Source organism: Armigeres subalbatus, chromosome 1 (genome assembly GCF_024139115.2).
Source record: "Armigeres subalbatus isolate Guangzhou_Male chromosome 1, GZ_Asu_2, whole genome shotgun sequence".
Lineage (NCBI taxonomy): Eukaryota > Metazoa > Arthropoda > Insecta > Diptera > Culicidae > Armigeres > Armigeres subalbatus.
The window spans coordinates 254,071,020-254,085,546 of record NC_085139.1 but is presented as its reverse complement, the minus strand read 5'-3'; positions in this window follow the sequence as shown (position 1 = coordinate 254,085,546).

Genomic DNA, 14,527 nt, shown 5'->3' with positions numbered 1-14,527 from the left:
TGTAGAGAAAACGTCTGATACACGGAAACAAATGCATACCCACAGGCATGAATAAAAAATCATGAAATCATGAATCAGGTCAGCTCATGAAACCATGATTATAATTCATGATTTCAGGAACATTATTCATGGTACCAGGCAATCCTCATCAGTCGACAGTATGCATAATCGGTTATACTTCGAACACTCAATTCCCAAGAAGTAAGAACGGCGAAGAGCTAGCACGCCGGACTCTCGCTCAGTGTACTAGTACTCGAGTTCAAATCCCCTGTTGAACTTTTTTTTTATTTTGTCGATCTTAACAACCCAATTGTAACGCATTGGTTGCGTTACGCGAAAATAAATCATGAAATCATGATTTATATTCATGGTGCATTTTCATAGCATGAAAACACGACGGATTCATGGAATCATGAATTATTTTCTCATTTCTGGGAACGGATTTTTACCCGTGTTTTCCGGCCCTGGATCGTGACTGGAAGGGGCTTTTTTGCCCCATTTTCCTATAAAAAATGTATTTTTTCTATGGCAGCTACTATTTAAAACCAATTGCGGCTTACTACTCCTATGTTTTCTGGTGCTAATTGAGTAGAAAATAAGTATGGTATGTATTCCGACTCTGAATCATGACTGGAAGTGGCTGTTTTGCCCCACTTTTCTCTAAAAATGCATATTTTTTATGACATCTATGATTTAAAATCGATTGCGACTAACCAATTCTATTTTTTTTTATGATAATTGTGTGAATTGTGTGAAAATTGGGGCCCTCCTTAGCCGTGAGGTAAAACGCGCGGCTACAAAGCAACACCATGCCACCATGAGGGTGGCTGGGTTCGATTCCCGGTGCCGGTCTAGGCAATTTTCGGATTGGAAATTGTCTCGACTTCCCTGGACACAAAAGTATCATCGTGTTAGCCTCATGATATACGAATGCAGAAATGGTAACTTGGCTTAGAAACCTCGCAGTTAATAACTGTGGAAGTGCTTAATGAACACCAAGCTGCGAGGCGACTCTGTCCCAGTGTGGGGATGTAATGCCAATAACAAGAAGAAGAAGATGTCGTAGCCAAGCAAATCCGTCTTCCGATTTGCCTTTTACCAACGAAAACAAGCGTGGAACACCGAAGGATAATTCGCATGTTCACGCCTCGAAAACATAACACTGAATGATCGTTTATTTTCACCATTCGAATCATCTAGAATTCCTGCCAGTCTACCAGGGCTTGGATGAATGAAGCAATGAAGATGAGGACCGATGCTTCAGCACCAAATATTATCCCGAGGAGGGTAGCTTCATGAGAGAACAGTTTCAAAGTTCTTAGTGAAGAATGCTTCCTCGCTCCACATAGCACTGTTGTACGAAACAGTTAGAGAGTGAAATGAAGCACCCGCTCGTGCAGAGAATATTTAACTCTTTTGCCTCACTTATAATGAATTGCGCATTACTGTTGGAATGAATGTGTAAAAGAGAGGTATATAATGCATTTTCTCTCTTTCTCGCTAATATGGTTTTGTATTTACACAACACTCACTCGCATCTGAAACACTACCGATGAACGAAGAATACATCCTCATTTCACGCTGCCCTACTGAACGATGCCTCCTCGGCACTACCAGGCTTGTGAAGATGCCACGTTCAAAACTCCCCACTTTCAATGAATAAAACGAATGCATTGTATTTGCCTCTTCCCTTGTTCGTGCAGCCAGCAGCACGTCCTCGAGCGCACATCAATCGGTGCACCGAAATTAAAACCTCACTGCGGGCTAAAAACGAAGTATTCGTTCGTTTTTGAACGAATTTTCCAAGCCTTGCAGTCTACTGAGATTGAATTTCAAATTTCTTCTCATTAGCTTCTTAGTATGCTGGCATTTCAAATGCCAACTACGATTGAATTTCCAATTCGTTATCATTTTTTCTATTAATGTCATTTTTAAATATTTTAGATTATTTCATTATTTTTATCATGAAATAAGAAATACGTTCCACTTTATCCATCAATGTAACCAACAAAATGCAAATGCATTCTTCAGACTCACTTTATTCCCCACAGAAGAATTGTGTGAAAAATAAGTATGGTATATATTCCGATCCTAGATTACGACTGGAAGTAACTGTTTTGCCCCATTTTCCTCTAAAAAATGTATTTATTCAATGCAGCTACTATTTAAAACCATTGACTACTAACTTTTGTTTTTGTTTTCTTATGCTGAATTTGTAGAGAATACATATGTTATACGTTCCGGATCTAGATCGATACTGAAAGTGGCTGTTTTGCCCCATTTTCCTCTACAAAATGTATTTTTCTATGACAGCAACCATTTAAAACCGATTACGACTGGATTTCGCTGATTTGCCTCATTCTCCTCTATAAAATCATTTTACTTTGACAGCTTGCAATGTGGCATATAAGAAGATGTTGATTGAGTGAATTCATGCAAGGCAGGCAAGCTGGCGACCATTACCGCTCGCGGAAAACTAAATACTCGATTAGTATAACATCCGTATCCTCGCCGTGTAACGATTAAATCTTGCATAGATTACTTTTTTACTGTAGCTTAGTATAAACTTCGAAAATATGAAAAATGATTTGTTTGTATGTTATTACAGGTTTGGTCTATTTCTGAGTGTACATTACTTTTGCTATGGATCTTGTTACCGTTTAGGTAGTTTCAACTTAAGAGAAAGGCCTAAGCAGCACGAGAGTGGAGTGAGAACCAGTGGTGCAATTTATCAACAATGCCTGCTGAGTTTGAACTTTTGGTTTGTATTTTTCTCTGCTCCTCTTTGCCTATGACGGTGCCTTTCAGTCAGAACGACAAAGCAGGAGTAGCTTAGAGTCCTATAAAAAGAGTAACGTCATGTGTTACGTTTGACAGGTCTCCTGCTCGTTTGGAACGCGCATTTGTATGGAAATGACAGACGATTCTGTTCCAATTCTGACACTTGACGACACTGTTATTATAGTCACTGTAGAGTAGCTTAGCAAACTCGGTTTGCCAACAGCGGGCTGAAGCTGGTGATCATTTGGCACAAATATCCTGTCATTGTCTTTCAAGTGATAGTATTCACCCATGCATTTATATAGGGCCGTCGCATTCACACAGCAGCGAGTGATCTGAATAGACTGTCAGTGCGGGCTGCGTGTGCAATGAGGAGAGAGGTCTTTTGTTTACTTTATCTTTGATTGTTGCTGCTAACCATTTTCAGTTTGCACTGCTAGGAAGTGAGTTTGAAGAGGAAATGGTATCAATATCCAACACATTTAAGTCACTGAGATTGAGAATTCGCACCACTGGTGAGAACTCAATCAAGCAGAATAGCAACTCAATGTCATACCACTGCTCGGTATGAATGCATCCAATACAATGAGATCTTTTTAAAGAATAAATTAACGATTCTTATTTGATTCTAATTGATGATACATAATTAATAGGATGCTCCGATAAGCATAATTGTTGACTAGGAATAATCTAAATATATGATATCGCCAATTAATAAATAAATGTATTTCTTAAAAACATGTTCTGTAAATGGCTAAATCAAATGTATACCTACAATTCACATACACTTTACAAAAAACTCTCACAATGGATGGAGGAGCTGAAGGGAAATATTGATACGACATGGAAAGAGGGGAAAATGAAAAGGGATATTTTCTATTGAAAATAGGAAAACATAGTCCGAACATAGTCCTTAAGGAGAGCTTCGTTCTTTTCCACGTTGACCAGCAAAGTCACTAGACGTACAGTGCAAGTTTTCTTTAGAAAAGTTCAAAATTAAATATAGTGGAAAAGAAAGAAAGTAGAAGAAAAGTTTTATAGCAAGGCATCAGGTACGATTAAACAGCTAAGCTCAAGGACTTATAGGCCCAATACTATTTATTTATTATCAGACTAAGGCCGGAGTGCCCTGTGCTGCACATAAAAGTCTTCTCCATTCAGCTCGGTCCATGGCTGCACTTCGCCAACCACGCAGTCTGCGGAGAGTCCGCAAATCGTCCTCCACCTGATCGATCCACCTTGCCCGCTGTGCACCTCGCCTTCTTGTTCCCGTCGGATCATTGTCGAGAACCATTTTCACCGGATTACTGTCCGACATTCTGGCTACGTGCCCGGCCCACCGCAGTCTTCCGATTTTCGCGGTGTGAACGATGGATAGTTCTCCCAACAGCTGATGCAACTCGTGGTTCATTCGCCTCCTCCACGTACCGTCCGCCATCTGCACCCCACCATAGATGGTACGCAACACTTTCCTTTCAAAAACTCCCAGTGCGCGTTGGTCCTCCACGAGCATCGTCCAGGTCTCATAGTCCAAAGTACGTACGATTTCCAGCCACTATGCGCCTCCGAATTTCTCTGCTGGTATCGTTATCGGCGGTCACCAGTGAGCCCAAGTACACGAATTCTTCAACCACCTCGATTTCGTCACCACCGATAGAGACTCGTGGTGAGTGGCATTGATACATTGACCTCTCTTGAGTCTCTTCCTATCATGTACTTCGTCTTCGACGTGTTGATGACTAGTCCAATCCGTTTAGCTTCGCTTTTCAGTCTGATGTAGGCTTCCTCCATCCTCTCAAAGTTACGTGCCATGATATCAATGTCGTCGGCGAAACCAAATAACTGGACGGACTTCGTGAAAATCGTACCACTCGTGTCAATCCCTGCCCTTCGTATTACTCCCTCCAAAGCGATGTTGAATAGCAGACACGAGACACGAGAGACAGTACTTGTATTATTAGTAAGGTTGAAATGACAAGTCTGTCAGGTTCATTCACCTGTCAAAATTCATCCGACAATTCACTGTCAATGCGGCGATAAATGATTTGTTTATGTTTTTCAACAAGTTTGTGCATTGGATACTTCGATAGATATACACGGAACACGAATTTATTATCCTTCTCTCTTTAAATTATTGATTCCGTGGTTCAATCCAGGTTTGTGGTATTGGCATTTTTACAAAGAAAAAGTAATGCACACTGGAGTGGTTTTTACTTGGGTGCTGCGGATAGAGCCGCTTTTCTGCTCTCAAGCGAGTAGCGGAATATTTTGAAATCAATCCTATAAGCAGAATTATTTTGCAGTTCTCCGGCTGTCAAGCATTTCCCGCTCTTCGAATTTCTCTTTCCATGCTGCATGAAGGCGCACGAATGCGCGAGACTCTACATGACTACGATGGTTTACATACATTCCTGCTCCAATCAGCTACAGAATCTCGTGAAATCTCGTAACGAGTGCTTTTTAATTGCATTCCTACTAATTATCCACTTGAAATATAATGTGAATATATTTGTTACAGAAAAAATGCAAAACTCAAACTAAGTTTATTTTTATTTTTTCCCCAAATAATAACAATACTTCTCAATATAAGATCTAAAACGAACATAACCACAATCTTCAATGTTTGGCTCCGGCACAAAAGAAAATTTTGGCTTCAGTTTGACAACCAAATCGATTCTATCCGCACCACCCAGGTTTTTACGTGGTTTTTATAGGCGGATTTTGGGATTGACATGGGTTTTAACTTTTGCATCCCCAACCTCTTTTGTGCATCAAAATTTTGGTGATGTTTTTGCTCTAATTCATTCAACTTTTGACCGATTTGTTTGAAATTCTCAGACATGAACCAGAATTTATCATTGATTCAGAGGATCAATCGATTGGACATGTCGGTCCACCGGTTCCGGATTTATACGAAATCCCAGTGGGGTCTGTCGGGTGGCTATTTAGGACATTTTTGACTTTTATGTTTGTTATTCGTACCAATATCGACTTTTTATACCCGTATCATGAAGACAACTTATTTGCGATGCTTCTGCACAAATTTGGATGCATGATGGCCACACTGGAACCGGTTCCGGGGCTCTAACTGGGACATATACCAGAATACTTCGAAATGTATCATGAGGCATATCAATCATCGGTATTTTTTGGCAAAAGATATTTTGAAACTAATTTTAGATTTCTACTATCAATTTTGATCCTTTTGACCCAGTTGATTCAAACATCCCGGAACACCTGGAACCAATTCCGGGGACCCTGTGGAAGACTTATATCTGGTTTTTGAAAAAAAAACATAGCATGCGACATATCAAACTTCATGATTCACCATGAAAAAAATGTAGGATAACATTTTTTAGATCTTGATTCTACTTCTGGCCACTTCCGGGAAAATCCGGAAGTCGAAGGAAGCAGTTTTGAAGTTTGTTTCATAAGTTGAAGTTCGTTACCAAAGCTGTTAGTTGTTCGCACATTTCGACTTTTCGAAATCAGATCAAGGAAAAAACAATCATAGAAATGCCTCTAATATAATTTTGAACCTTATTGGTCATGTTTCAAGCACTCGGAACCGGTTCCGGGATAGTGCTGTGCGCCGATTGCAATTTAATTGGCGGCGGCGTGATGAACAATTTTGAGTAAGCGGTGGCGGTGTGCCGCCGTCCCACCATTGGTGATCGGAGGAAGCGGTGCGGAATTTACTGCATCATTTCGTTCGGAAGTTCCTTCAAGAATTCCACCCGAAGTTCTTATAGGAAGTTCTTTCAGAAATTCCTCCGAAAGTTCTTTCATGAATTTCTCCGGAAGTTCCTTCAAAAATTTCTCCTGCAGCTCCTTCAGGAATTCCTCCGGATGTTCTTTCAGGAATTCTTTTGCAACTTCCTTCAGAAATTTCTCCAGAAGTTAATTTAGGAATTCCTCTGGAAGTTCCCTCAGGAATTCCTCTGGAAGTTCCTTCAAAAATACCTACGAAAGCTCCTTTAGAAATTTCTCCTGACGTTACTTCAGACATTTCTCTGACAGTTCCTTCAGAAAATCATCCGAAAGTTCATTCATCAAATCCTCCGGAAGCTCCTTAAGCATTTTTTACGGAAATTTCTAAAGCATTAACTCCGGTAGTTCCTCCGGAAGTTACTTCAGGGATTCCTGAAGAAACTTGAGGAGCAATTTCTTGAAGGAACTTTCAAAGGAAATCCGGAAGGAACTGCCAGAAGAACTCCTGAAGGAACTTTTGGAGAAATTCTGGATAGAACCTCCGGAAAAGTTCTTGAAGGATCTTCCGAAGAAATTGCTGAAGGAACTTCAGGAGGAATTGCTCGTGGATTTTCCAGAGGAATTCCTGAAGGAACGTTTGGAGGTATTCCTGAAAGAACTTCCGAAGGTATTCCTGAAAGAACTTCCGGAGGAGTTCCTGAAGGAACTTATGGGAGAATTACAGAAGGATCTTTTGGAGGAAATCCTGAAGAAAATTCTGAAAGAATTTTTGAAGAAAGTTCCGAAAGAGTTCCTGAAGGAACTTCCTAAGGAATTCCTGAAGAAACTTCCTAAGGAATTCCTTGAGGAACTCCTGAAGAAAATTCCGAAGGAATTCTTGAAGGAACTTCCGAATAAATTCCTTAAATAACTTCCGGAAGAATTGCGGAAGGAACTTCCGGAAGAATTCCTGAACTTCCAGAGGTATTTCTGAATGATCTTTTGGGGGAGTTGTCGGAGGAACTTTCTCTGGAAGTTGCTTCAGGAATTCCTCCGGAAAATCCCTCAGGGATACCTGCGGAAGTTCCTTCAGGAAGTTGCTCCAGAAAGTTCCTTCGGAAGTTCCTCCAGGAATTCCGTCGGAAGTTCCTCCAGGAATTCCTTCGAAAGTTCCTCCAGGAATTCCTTCGGAAGATCCTCCAGGAATTCCTTAGGAAGTTCCTCCAGGAATTCCTTAGGAAGTTCCTCCAGGAATTCCTTAGGAAGTTCCTCCAGGAATTCCTTAGGAAGTTCCTCCAGGAATTCTTTCGAAAGTTCCTCCCGGATTTCCTTCGACAGTTCCTCCCGGAATTACTTCGGAAGTACCTTCCGGAATTCCTTCGGAAGTTGCTCCAGAAAATTCCTTCGGAAGTTCCTCCAGGAATTCCGTCGGAAGTTCCTCCAGGAATTCCTTCGAAAGTTCCTCCAGGAATTCCTTCGAAAGTTCCTCCAGGAATTCCTTCGGAAGTTCCTCCAGGAATTCCTGTGGAAGTTCCTCCAGGAATTCCTGTGGAAGTTCCTCCAGGAATTCCTGTGGAAGTTCCTCCAGGAATTCCTCCGGAAGTTCCTCCAGGAATTCCTCCGGAAGTTCCTCCAGGAATTCCTCCGGAAGTTCCTCCAGGAATTCCTCCGGAAGTTCCTCCAGGAATTCCTCCGGAAGTTCCCCCAGGAATTCCTCCGGAAGTTCCCCCAGGAATTCCTCCGGAAGTTCCCCCAGGAATTCCTCCGGAAGTTCCCCCAGGAATTCCTCCGGAAGTTCCCCCAGGAATTCCTCCGGAAGTTCCCCCAGGAATTCCTCCGGAAGTTCCCCCAGGAATTCCTCCGGAAGTTCCCCCAGGAATTCCTCCGGAAGTTCCTCCAGGAATTCCTCCGGAAGTTCCTCCAGGAATTCCTCCGGAAGTTCCTCCAGGAATTCCTCCGGAAGTTCCTCCAGGAATTCCTCCGGAAGTTCCTCCAGGAATTCCTCCGGAAGTTCCTCCAGGAATTCCTCCGGAAGTTCCTCCAGGAATTCCTCCGGAAGTTCCTCCAGGAATTCCTCCGGAAGTTCCTCCAGGAATTCCTCCAGAAGTTCCTCCAGGAATTCCTCCGGAAGTTCCTCCAGGAATTCCTCCGGAAGTTCCTCCAGGAATTCCTCCGGAAGTTCCTCCAGGAATTCCTCCGAAGTTCCTCCAGGAATTCCTCCGAAGTTCCTCCAGGAATTCCTCCGGAAGTTCCTCCAGGAATTCCTCGGAAGTTCCTCCAGGAATTCCTCCGGAAGTTCCTCCAGGAATTCCTCCGAAGTTCCTCCAGGAATTCCTCCGGAAGTTCCTCCAGGAATTCCTCCGGAAGTTCCTCCAGGAATTCCTCCGGAAGTTCCTCCAGGAATTCCTCCGGAAGTTCCTCCAGGAATTCCTCCGGAAGTTCCTCCAGGAATTCCTCCGGAAGTTCCTCCAGGAATTCCTCCGGAAGTTCCTCCAGGAATTCCTCCGAAGTTCCTCCAGGAATTCCTCCGGAAGTTCCTCCAGGAATTCCTCCGGAAGTTCCTCCAGGAATTCCTCGAGTTCCTCCAGGAATTCTTCCGGAAGTTCCTCCAGGAATTCCTCCGGAAGTTCCTCCAGGAATTCCTCCGGAAGTTCCTCCAGGAATTCCTCCGGAAGTTCCTCAAGGAATTCCTCCGGAAGTTCCTCCAGGTATTCCTCCGGAAGTTCCTCCAGGAATTCCTCCGGAAGTTCCACCAGGAATTCCTCCGGAAGTTCCACCAGGAATTCCTCCGGAAGTTCCTCCAGGAATTCCTCCGGAAGTTCCTCCAGGAATTCCTCCGGAAGTTCCTCCAGGAATTCCTCTGGAAGTTCCTCCAGGAATTCCTCCGGAAGTTCCTCCAGGAATTCCTCCGGAAGATCCTTCCGAAATTCAGAAATTCTTCCGGAAGTTCTTTCAGGAATACTTCCAGAAGTTCCTTCATGAGTTCCTCCGGAAAATCCCCGAGCAATTCCTCCTGAAGTTCCTTCAGCAATTTCTTCGGAAGTTCCTTCAAGAATTTTTCCGGTGGTTCTTTCCAGAATTTCTTCGGAGAGTTCCCTCAAGCAATTGCTCCTGAAGTTTCTTCAGCAATCCCTGAAAAAACTTCCGGAGCAACTACCGGAGTAACTGCTGTAGGAACTTCCGTAAAAATTGCTTAAGGAACTTCCGGAGGATTTTCTGCATGAACTTTCGGATGATTTTCTGAAGGAACTTTCAGAGAAATTTCTGAAGTAACGTCCGGGAGAAATTCTTGAAGGAACTTCCAGAGGAATTCCTAAATTAGCTTCTAGATGAATTTCTAAAGGAACTTTCATTAGAGTTTCTGATAGAACATCCGGAGGAATACCTGAAGGAACTTCCGGAAGAATTCCTGAAGGAAATTCCGAAAGTATTCTTGAAGGACCGTCTGGAGGTATTTTTGAAGGAACTTCCGGAGATATCTTTGAATGAACTTCCGGAGGAATTTTTGAAGGAACTCTCCGCAGAATTGCTGTTAGAACTTCTAGTAAGTAAGTAGCTGAAGGAACTGCTGGTGGAATTTTCGGATGAATTCCTGGAGGAACTTCCGGTGGAAATTAGATGGAACTGTCGGAGGTATTCCCGAAAAAACTTTCGAAAGAAATACTGAAGGAACTTCCGGAGGAGTTCTTGAAGGTATTTTTGGAGCAATTGCTGGAGGAATTTTTGGAGGTATTCCTAAAGGAAGTTCCGAAAGAATTCCAGAAGGAACTTCTGGACGAATTCCTGGAACTTAAGGAGGAATTCCCGAAGGAGATTTCAGAGGAATTACTGAAGGATTTTCCGGAGGAATTCCTTGAGGAACATCTGCAGTTGTTGAAGGAACTTTTGGAAGAAATGCTGAAGGAACTTGCAGAGGAATTAATTCTTGAAGGAACTTCCGATCGAAATGATGCAGTAAATTCCGCACCGCTTCTTCCGATCACCAATGGTGGGATGTCGGCACGCCGCCACCGCTTACTCAAAATTATTTATCACGCCGCCGCCAATTAAATTGCAATCGGCGCACAGGTCTATCCCGGAACCGGTTCCGGATGCCTGAAACATGACCAATAAGGTTCAAAATTATATTAGAGGCATTTTTATGTCTGTTTTTTCTTGACTGATTTCGAAAAGTCGAAATGTGCGTACAACTAACAGCTTTAGTAACGAACTTCAACTTATGAAACAAACTTCAAAACTGCTTCCTTCGACTTCCGGATTTTCCCGGAAGTGGCCAGAAGTAGAATCAAGATCTAAAAAATATTATCCTACATTTTTTTCATGGTGAATCATGAAGTTTGATATGTCGCATGCTATGTTTTTTTCAAAAACCGGATATAAGTCTTCCACAGGGTCCCCGGAATTGGTTCCAGGTGTCCCGGGATGTTTGGATCAACTGGATCAAAAGGATCAAAATTGATAGTAAAAATCTAAAATATCTTTCGCCAAAAAATACCGATGATTGGTATGCCTTATGATACATTTCGAAGTGTTCTGGTATATGTCCCAGTTAGAGCCCCGGAACCGGTTCCAGTGTGGCCATCATGCATCCAAATTTGTTCAGAAGCATCGCAAATAAGTTGTCTTCATGATACGAGTATAAAAAGACGATATTGGTACGAATAACAAACATAAAAGTCAAAAATGTCCTAAATGGCCACCCGACAGACCCCACTGGGATTCCGTATAAATCCGGAACCGGTGGACCGACATGTCCAATCGATCGATCTTCTGAATCTATAATAATTTCTGGTTCATGTCTGAAAATTTCAAACAAATCGGTCAAAAGTTGAATGAACTAGAGCAAAAACATCACCAAAATTTTGATGCACAAAAGAGGTTGGGGATGCAAAGGTTAATGTGGGCGATTTGTACTTTACTCGAACGTATCTGCAATGAAAATCTAATTTCGCTAGACTCGTATGACGCGTGTTCTTGAAGCAGTTTCAATATACAGTGATCGTTCGCTAATTGGGGCACGACCTCACCCCAACTAACGCCGTTCGCTAATTGGGGCGTTTTGACAAGCGTCAATGTTGTTTACTTTTTGCATTGAACAATGGAAAATTATACGCGCCAGAAAATATCCCAAAATTGAAATTATTCTGAAATTTAGGCGATTTCTTGACAGATAAATCATCTCAAAATTTAAGTTCAAAATTCTTACTGATGATAATATCGTTTAAAATTTTATTAAAAATCTAAGTAGTTTTTCCTTTCTTCTCCATGATTGTTGTCAAAAATACGGCAAAAAGCATGAGCCCCATCCGAGATTTTTAAGTACAACAACCCACATTCGAGTTGAATAAAGTCAACTGTAGGTAAATTAAAGGTACAAAACTCTGCTTTGAGAATTATGTTTTTACGTGGATTAACCCTTATCCTCCCTTGATACTTTTTAGGCACTAAAAAATTACTTCAAAAAATCATAACTCCTTTGAATCTCAACCAATTTTGACGATTCACCTACGAACCGGTTAGGTCTGGGAAGAGAATTGGTATTGGCCACCGGGTTCCGGAATAATTCCGGGGTCGAGTGGGGTACCTTTGTTTCTCAAATCAAATGACCTTGTTAAAAGTCTTACTTCATGAAATCACGAGACATGTTCAATAGTGCCTTTTCCAAGGTTTGGACAGGTTCTGCGGCATTCCGGGGACCTGGTTCCCCCGGGAAGTGGCCACTTTTCGATTTGATCTTGCAATGTCTCAAACTTCATGGTTTCGCGAAACGAGCTCAATAGAGTCTAATTTGAGGTACCTGAGTGGTTCTGGTCAGGTTCCGAAGCATTCCGGGGACCTGATTCTCCTGGGGAAGTGGCCACTTTTCGATTTGATCTGAAACCCTTCATGCGATGTCTCAAACTTCATGATTTCGCGAAACGAGCTCAATGGAAAATAAAATAAGATACTTCTTAGTGATTACGAAATTCATAAGGCGTGGTTATGGCCTCCGAATGCTACTTCTGCAATTCATAAGGTGGGGTTATGGTTTAATTCAAGTCTAGCGTACAGCGTTCATAATGCATCATTGTAATTTCATAAATGTGCCTTAAGAAAATGTTATGCTTTGTATTAGCCATGAAAATTTACTTCATAATGAAGTCCTTTTGAATTTCAAATCCAAAACTTGTGGCAAATTTCCAAAAGGCAGAATCATGATATTCGATAGCCAATTTGCCTGAGTGTACTCATCGAGCTCTTTAACAGAAAAATGGAAAACATGCATGTTGTAAAATGGATATTACGTCACTTTTCCAGATTGCGGCAGTGTGGGACAAAGTCAACGGAACGATTGGTTCGACAAAGAGTGCAGAAAGATTCTGGAAAAGAAAAACTGACAAACCCAGTAAAAAAATATGACAACAGCGCAGCAACTGATCCAGCAGACAGCATACACGGGAAAAAATTTTGAGGAAAAAATATTGATAACTAAATTATACACGGAGAAACCAAATAATGGATCAAAAAGCTAAGGTACATTTTGTGGAATATTTTTATGAATCTACTCAGATTCATTTGAAATTTATATATGTAACGAAAGAGTAAGAGTTACTGAAACTATTGACATAAATAACAGGTGCTAGAATGTGCTATCCTGAAAGGTATACCCATTTGAAAATAGTGTTGAAAACTATTAAAACTGATATAGCTTCTTAAAACGAAGAATTAGCGATTGCTTTCTTCTACGACAAAACGTTTTTTTCGAAGCATCTACAACTTTGTAGAACATTAGAAAAATGTAAACATTGAAATATAGGATTTATAGCAAAAATATTAATTTTTAAAGGGTACTATCTTTGTACCCCTATAATGCCCACATCAGAGATAGAAATTTGGTGACTTCGACAAAGTGTTTAATAATAACCAGTTTTACAATATCTAAATAATAAATATATATATGTTTTCTCTGGGTGCACTCTTTTAAGTCAGTTTTTCTTTTACTCCTCAAATAAAGTGCTTTAAAAATAAAGACACACTCCAGAAGACATCTGTTGTACTTTAAATACGACTTTATTCTAGGATGGTTGGGTACAAAGTCATCAATTTTCACATTTGTTGATTATCAAGTTGCTATGGCTGAACTAGTCGCTAGGGTCGCGACTGCACTATGGGGAAAAGGGTGGCCATTAATCGGAAAATTTACTGTCTCCAATTTGCCTATTTTATATATCATATGAAAGTATATACCCTAGATAAGAGAATCGGAAAATATTGAAGCCCTGTGTTTATTCAGTCAAAAGATATGGGCTGGGGAAGTAAAAACAGCTGATAAAAATTTAAAATCATTACTAACTTTGATTTGTATGTTATGAAGTCATTTTTTCTCCAAATATAATGTTTCATATACCATTTCAAAGCCTAAAACTTTAGCTTTCCGATAGATTGGTTTGTTTTGCACGCGAATTTTAATATCAAAAAGTTGTAGAAGAAAAACTCTAATTATCATCAGTACATTCAAAGTTAATTGCCTATATGCCGGGTATTAAGCCACCCGGAGTGGAAATTAATTACTATGTCTGAAACTTGATTATGCATATGTACAACATATGATAGATTTAGTTCGGAAAAGGTATTGGAGGGTAACCGCCCCTTCGGTGGGGTTTGATCCCACGACCCCAGTTCGCATGACAGGTGCTTTCCTACTAAGCTACGAAGGACCTCCGTCGTCCACCGCAGCTTAGCGGGTACTGATGAAACCAAATTCCCAGCACCAGGTACCAGCCGATCTCTCGCAATACATTTCAGAACTAACTCTCTCAAATGTATTTTTGTACACATCATGTCAACCAAGTAGGATGAGTATTTAGTATTGTCCGGCTCCTACACACTTGCTTCATCAGCAACGGCGCTCAATGAAGTAGGGTTGTGTGAGGTTGTGCCAGTTTGGTCGTCAGATCCCAACACGACCACACAAGCGAAGAGAGATCGCCACTCGAGATCAGTACATTCAAAGTTAATTGCCTATATGCCGGGTATTAAGCCACCCGGAGTGGAAATTAATTACTATGTCTGATTA